We start from the raw sequence: 8,225 nt of genomic DNA on the forward strand, positions 1-8,225 counted from the left end.
TGTGCTAAAAAATACACGTTAATCATGTAATTTATATTATTTCCTAGCATCGTAAATCTATTTTTCATGCATCATAAAAATTTCAATCATTACTCATCGTAAAAGGCCAAACTATAGTCCATTTCTTTTATCGAGGCAGATTTGCACCGACTCGCAGCGGTGCCCTTTTAGCTCGGAAAATTTTCCTGATCGCTGATTGGTTAGAATTATCTCGTCCAACCAATCAGCGATCAGGAAACTTTTCCGAGCTAAAAGGGCACCGCTGAGAGACGGTGCAAATATGCATCGCTAAAAGAAATGGACTATAGTAGCCCATATCTGTTATAGTTTTGACGTGTCAAAGCGCGCACAAAAAAAAAAAACGCGATTGCCACTTTTCTACCCGGGCAAAAACATTGTTCCTGGTATCGTTAGTGCATCCTTCAAAAGTGCAAGATGGGAATGATAATAATAATTTTTATTATTACTAGCTAAATTACAACCCTAGTTGTAAAAGCAAGATCCTATAAGTCCAAGGGCTCCAGCAGGCAAAAATAACCCAGTAAGGAAAGGAAATAAGCAAATAAATAAACGATATAAGAATTAATGAACAATTAGAATAAAATATTTTGAAAACATTAACAACATTAAAACAGATATTTCATATATAAATTACAAAAAAAGACATATCATATCAGCCTGTTCAGCATAAATACATTTGCTGCAGGTTTGAACTTTTGAAGTTATACCGATTCAACTACCCGATTAGGAAGATCATTCCACAACTTGGTCACAGCTGGAATGAAACTTCTAGAATACTGTGTAGTATTGAGACTCATCCTCATGATGGAGAAGGCCTGACTATTAGAATTAACTGCATGCCTTGTATTACAAACAGGATGGAACTGTCCCGGAAGATCTGAATGCAAAGGATAGTCAGAATTATGAAAAATCATCTGCATGATAGTGTGAAATAGGAAATTTATCTTTTTCCTTTTTTTCTGAGGTATTCGGTTGTATTTTTATAGAACTATTCAAAACATATATTTGATTTAGTTGGATTCTTTTGACTTTATATCACGTCATTTTTAAGGAAAGATCAACTACAGTGGTACCTCTACATACGAATTTAATCCGTTCCAGAACCAACTTCGGATGTAGAAAATGTTCGGATGTAGAAACGAATTTTCCCATAAGAATACATTAAAATAGGATTAATCCGTGGTTGAGCCCAAAAACCTATGATAACTTCTTAATAAACTACTACACATAATTTTCCCATGAGAATAATGCACACTAAATTAGATAATAGACATGTAAATAAGAAGAATTAGCAAAAAATGATAAATAAGAAACAGGTTTTTAGGTCACTTTACCTTAGAAACTCCAGCGCAGGTGTTGTTAGTCTTGCTACGCAGAGAGGAGAGGGACGGGCGGCGAGGAGGTAGAGAGGTTAACTACAATAAACGTACACTACCGTAACTTATTCTAACTTACACTAAGTGAACTTTAACATAACTTATCTTTTTTTTTTTTTATATTTTATATTTTTTTTACATTTTCTTTTTTCTTTTTGATGATTACGTAATTTTAATCACTTTCACTCTCTACACTTAAAATTGACTGAATTTCTTTCGCTTCACTCTTTTCCGTTTTCTTTGTTTCACTTTCTTCCGCTTCACTCTTTGCCATTTTCTTCGAATCACTTACATCCTCTTCATCACGAGTTCGCTTCGCAGTTTTTTAAAGAAATTATCGATAGATAGTTGCTTGGTACGGCTTTTCAGAATGTTTCGAAAGTGAGTTAGGCAAACATCATCGAACTGCGAAACTACACGACAAGCCTGCAATTTCTTTGGATGGTATTTTTCGATGAAGTCGACCCCGTCTTGATATTTTCCTAACACCTCTTTTATATGCGCCGAACCTAACACATGATCTACCTCCTCGCTCCCTTCCTCGTCATCACTCATGTGCTCAGACATAGCATGGAGTTCCTTGAGCTCATCCGTGGTAAGTTCGTTGTCATGCTCGGCGACGAGTTCCGTAACGTCATCTGCGTCGACCTCCAGACCCATGGACTTTCCAAGGGAGACGATTTCCTCTACAGCTTCCGCTGCACCCACCACGGGATCAGGTTCGGGGTCAAAACCTTCGAAATCTCGGGAAAAAACTGCATCAGGCCACAGCTTCTTCCAGGCAGAATTGAGGGTCCGTCGAGTTAATCCCACCCAAGCCTGATCTGTGATCGTCAAGCAGTGCACGATGTTGAAGTGGCTCCTCCAAAATTCACGCAAAGTTAAGTTGGTGCTTTGCGTGACATTAAAGCACTGCTTAAATAAGTGCTTGGTGTACAGCTTCTTAAAATTAGAGATGACTTGCTGGTCCATGGGCTGGAGGATAGAGGTGGTATTCGGTGGAAGATACAGCACCTTTATGAACTTAAATTCATTGAAGATATCATCTTCAAGTCCGGGGGGGGGGGGGGAAGGGGGGGAGCGGCTGCATTGTCAAGGCATAGCAGGCACTTTAAAGGCAATTTCTGTTCATGAAGATACTTCTTCACAGAAGGGCCGAAAACTTGGTTAACCCATTGCACAAAGAATTGCCTAGTGACCCAGGCCTTCGAGTTGGATCGCCAGAAAACATGAAGATGATCCTTATCGACGTTGTGTGCCTTAAAGGCCCTAGGATTCTCTGAATGGTAAACCAGTAAGGGCTTGACTTTAAAGTCCCCGCTAGCGTTGGCACATAGGGCAAGAGTCAACCGATCCTTCATTGGCTTATGCCCAGGCAATTTCTTCTCTTTGGCGGTGATGTAGGTTCGACTCAGCATCTTCTTCCAAAACAGCCCGGTTTCATCACAATTAAACACTTGCTGCTCTACGTAGCCTTCTTCCTGCACGATCTTTTCGAAGTTCTTGACAAAGTCAGCTGCAGCCTTTGTGTCCGCACTAGCAGCCTCTCCGTGGTGAACAACTGAATGAATCCCGGACCGTTTCTTAAATTTCTCGAACCAGCCACGAGATGCCTTGAAATCATCTGAGGAAGGCTCGGTTGAAGTCTCCCCAGCATCACCCCCAGAGCTCTCCTCCTTCAAGTCCGTAAAGATGGCGTGCTCCTTCTCGCAGATGACGGTCTCGGTGATGGTGTCGCCAACGATCTCTCTGTCCTTGATCCACACTAGCAGAAGTCGTTCCATCTCTGCTATGATAGGGCTACGGCGTTTTGAAATTATGGTGATCCCTTTAGAAGGTTTCACTGCTTTAATAGCTTCCTTCTGTTTAAGGATTGTCGAGATCGTCGACATATTACGGCCATACTGTTTAGCAAGTTCACTCACGCGGACGCCACGCTCATGTTTTTCAATAATTTCCTGCTTAACGTCTAAAGAAAGCATTTCCTTCTTCCTTTTCTCACCACTACCACTACCACTGGCAAAACTAAGCCTTTTAGGACCCATACTTTACGTAAATTACCGTTAAAGGATGCACGTAAAAAATCACGATTAAAACAGAGTTAATAGCAGAATGCACAGAGCACAACCGCAAGAAGCCTACGAGCACAGAGGACTGACCCAAGCCGCGCTAATTGAGGGTCCCTCCGAGGTCGAAGTGCTGCTTTCTATTGGCGGAAATAAAAGCTTCAGGTGCTATGAGCACCGACTACGCGTACGAGTATTGTTTACTTAGGGTGTCGAAAAAAACATTCGGGTGTAGAGTAGGAACGTGTTCGAATTGTACTTCGCGTGTAGAAAAATTCGGATACAACCATACAACCAGTACGACGAAAATTGCTTACTTCGTGTGTCGAAATAAAGTTCGGGTGTAGAGTCAAAAATTTGCTCGAATTTTACTTCGGATTTTGGAAAATTCGGATGTAGATACGTTCGTGTGTAGAGGTTCCACTGTACCTGATTACAGTGTCTGCCTGGTCTACACACATTGAATATTATATAAGATGTGTAAAAATATTTCAGTTTTAATCTACTTTCTTGGGGCTACTTTTGAAATGGAATGGGGCTGTCTATTTGAGATTTTCAGTACCATTTTGCAGACCTAGATCTTTTATGGGGCCTTTTGCTTCATTCTAACTGTACTGTATGTAAGGTACCTGCTTTCTTTCAAAGGTCTCGTAGGTCTTGGACTTTTTTGTGACTTAGGAATGTATAGTGTAACTTGTCTGCCACCGTTTTGGTGAAAAAAGGCTAGTTCAGGGATATATACTGTAGTGTCATTTATTCTATATATTGTTCTTTTTTTTTTAGGCTTTAAGACTTTGAATAACACCTTCTTTAACCTGTGCAGAGGGTTGCGTTTCCTAGCCCAGTTACAAAGTCAACTTTTTTTTTTTTTTTTTTTTCCTTCAAAATGTATTAACATCCACATTTTCAGGGTGAGACCTCTTTAGATTTTCTCCGGCTGCCTTTGCTCCTTTGATGGACGCAGAGATTAGAACTAAATGTCCCTCATATATATATGATGGACATTTAGTTTTAATTACTATATTTTAATGTTAAAATATAATAATCCATCCATGTATTCTGCTTTAGGAACTGTAATATAGTAGTATTGTTGACTGCTAACTGTAGTTTGCTACATCTGATGGGGAGTTCAATCGCTGAGATGTCTAAATTTTTTGTTATTTTAACTTCAAGAGTACAGATGACATGGCACTACTTTTTTTAAAAGCATTTTATGACATGTCTATACCAAGTGAGATGATTCTTTGTGGTTACTGTCTTTTCGAGATTAATTTTGTATTCAAAATCTGATAATCTTATTTTTGTTAAGGTAATACTCAGTCTTGCCCACAAAGGTCCTATAGTGATAATCCTTATAGCATTGTTTAATATATTCTCCAGAGGTTTCTCCTGTTTTTTTTTTTTTAAATTAAAGGATAACTGTGCCTGCTTATTCTACCTAAGATCAAAGGAGAACAGAGCCGGCCTATTCTATATAAGATCAAATGAAGACAGGGCCTGCTTATTCTGCTTAAGATCAAAGGAGGACAGGGCCTGCTTATTCTACCCAAGATCAAAGGAGGACATGACCTGCTTATTCTACCCAAGATCAAAGGAAAGCAGGGCCTGTTTATTCTACCCAACATCAAAGGAGAACAGGGTCTGCTTATTCTACCCAAGATCAAAGGAGTACAGGACCTGCTCCTTCTAAGAAAGATCAAAAGAGGACAGGACCTGCTTATTCTACCCAACATCAAAGGAGAACAGGGTCTGCTTATTCTACCCAAGATCAAAGGAGGACAGGACCTGCTTATTCTAACTGAGGTCAAAGGAGGTCAGGACCTGCTTATTCTACCTAAGGTCAAAGGAGGACAGGACCTGCTTATTCTACCTAAGGTCAAAGGAGGACAGGACCTGCTTATTCCACCTAAGGTCGAAGGAGGACAGGACCTGCTTATTCTACACAAGATCAGAAGAGGACAGTGCCTGCTTATTCTACACAAGATCAGAAGAGGACAGTGCCTGCTTATTCTAAGAAAGATCAAAGGAGGACAGTGCCTGCTTATTCTAAAGAAACTCAAAGGAGGACAGTGCCTGCTTTTCCTACCTAAGATCAAAGGTGGACAGTGCCTGCTTATTCTAAGAAAGATCAAAGGAGGACAGTGCCTGCTTATTCTTAGCAACTTCAAAGGAGGACCATGCCTGCTTATTCTGAGAAAGGTCAAAGGAGGACTGGGCCTTCTTATCCTACAAAAGAACAAAGGAGGACAGTGCCTTCTAGAATAAGAAGGCACGGTCCGTGCCTTCTTATTCTAAGAAAGATCAAAGGAGGACAGTGCCTTCTTATTCTAAGCAAGATCAAAGGAGAACAGTGCCTGCCTATTCTAAGCAAGATCAAAAGAGGACTGGGCCTGCTTATCCTACCGAAGATCAAAGGAGGACAGTGCCTGCTTATTCTAAGCAAGCTCAAAGGAGTCTGGCCCTGCTTATCCTACCTAAAATCAAAGGAGGACTAGGCCTTCTTATGTTACCTTAGATCGAAGGAGGACTGGGCCTGATTATCCTACCTAAGATCAAAGGAGGACAGTGCCTGCTTATTCTAAGAAAGATCTAAGAAGGACTGGGCCTGCTTATCCTACTTAAAATCAAAGGAGGACAGTGCCTGCTTATTCTGAGTCAGATCAAAGAAGGACTGGCCCTGCTTATCCTACCTAAGATCAAAGGAGGACAGTGCTTGCTTATTCTAAGCAAGATCAAAGGAGGACTGGCCCTGCTTATCCTACCTAAGATCAAAGGAGGACAGTGCCTGCTTATCCTACCTAAGATCAAAGGAGGACAGGGTCTGCTTATCTTATCTCAGATCAAAGGACAGTGCCTGCTTATTCTAAGCAAGATCAAAATAGGACTAGCCCTGCTTATCCTACCTAGGCTCAAAGGAGGACAGTGCCTGCTTATTCTAAGTAAGATCAAAGGAGGACAAGGAATGTTTATCCTACCTTAGATCAAAGGAGGACAGTGCCTGCTTATTAAGAAAAAAAGATCAAAGGAGGATAGTGCCTACTTATTGTAAGCAAGATCAAAGGAGGACTGGGCCTACTTATCCTACTTAAAATCAAAGAAGGACAGTGCCTGCTTATTCTAAGCAAGATGAAAGGAGAGCAGTACCTACTTATTCTAAGCAAGATCAAAGGAGGACAGTTCCTGCTTATTCTAAGTAAGATCAAAGGAGGACAGTTCCTGCTTATTCTAAGCAAGATCAAAGGAGGACTGGGCCTTCTTATCCTACAAAAGAAAAAAGGAGGTCAGTGCCTTCTAGATCAAAGGAGGACAGTGCCTGCTTATTCTAAGCAAGATTAAAGGACAGTGCCTTCTTATTCTAAGGAAGATCAGAGGAGGACAGTGCCTGCTTATTCTAAGCAAGATCAGAGAAGAGTAGTGCCTACTTATTCTAAGCAAGATCTAAGGAGGACAGGGCCTGTTTATCCTATCTAAGATGAAAGGAGGACAGTGCCTGCTTATTCTAAGCAAGATCAAAGGAGGACAGTGCCTGCTTATTCCAAGGAAGATCAAAGGAGGACTGGCCCTGCTTATCCTAGCTAAGTTAAGAGGATTGGGCCTGCTCATCTTACTTAAGATCAAAGGAGGACAGGGCCTATTTAGCTTACCTAAGATCAAAGGACGACTGGCCCTGCTTATCCTAGCTAAGTTAAAAGGAGGATTGGGCATGCTTATCTTACTTAAGATCAAAGGAGGACAGGGCCTGTTTATCTTACCTAAGATCAAAGGAGGACAGGGCCTGCTTATCTTACCTAAGATCAAATGTGGACTGGGCCTGCTTATCCTACTTAAGATCAAAGGAGGACAGTTCCTGCTTATTCTAAGCAAGATTAAAGGAGGACTGGGCCTTCTTATTCTAAGGAAGACCAGAGGAGGACAGTGCCTGCGTATTCTAAGTAAGATTAAAGGAGGACAGTGCCTGCTTATTCTAAGCAAGATCAAAGGAGGACAGGGAAGGTTTATCCTACCTAAGATCAAAGGTGGACTGGGCCTGCTTATCCTACCTAAGATCAAAGGAGGACAGTTCCTGCTTATTCTAAGCAAGATTAAAGGAGGACAGTGCCTTCTTATTCTAAGGAAGACCCGAGGAGGACAGTGCCTGCGTATTCAAAGTAAGATTAAAGGAGGACAGTCCCTGCTTATTCTAAGCAAGATCAAAGGAGGACAGGGAATGTTTATCCTACCTAAGATCAAAGGTGGACTGGGCCTGCTTATCCTACCTAAGATCAAAGGAGGACAGTTCCTGCTTATTCTAAGCAAGATTAAAGGAGGACAGTACCTTCTTATTCTAAGGAAGACCCGAGGAGGACAGTGCCTGCGTATTCTAAGTAAGATTAAAGGAGGACAGTGCCTGCTTATTCTAAGTAAGATTAAAGGAGGACAGTGCCTGCTTATTCTAAGCAAGATCAAAGGAGGACAGGGAATGTTTATCCTACCTAAGATCAAAGGTGGACTGGGCCTGCTTATCCTACCTAAGATCAAAGGAGGACAGTTCCTGCTTATTCTAAGCAAGATTAAAGGAGGACAGTGCCTTCTTATTCTAAGGAAGACCCGAGGAGGACAGTGCCTGCGTATTCTAAGTAAGATTAAAGGAGGACAGTCCCTGCTTATTCTAAGCAAGATCAAAGGAGGACAGGGAAGGTTTATCCTACCTAAGATCAGAGGTGGACTGGGCCTGCTTATCCTACCTAAGATCAAAGGAGGACAGTTCCTGCTTATTCTAAGC

The sequence above is a fragment of the Palaemon carinicauda genome, chromosome 14 (assembly GCF_036898095.1).
Source record: "Palaemon carinicauda isolate YSFRI2023 chromosome 14, ASM3689809v2, whole genome shotgun sequence".
NCBI classification, from domain to species: Eukaryota; Metazoa; Arthropoda; class Malacostraca; order Decapoda; family Palaemonidae; genus Palaemon; species Palaemon carinicauda.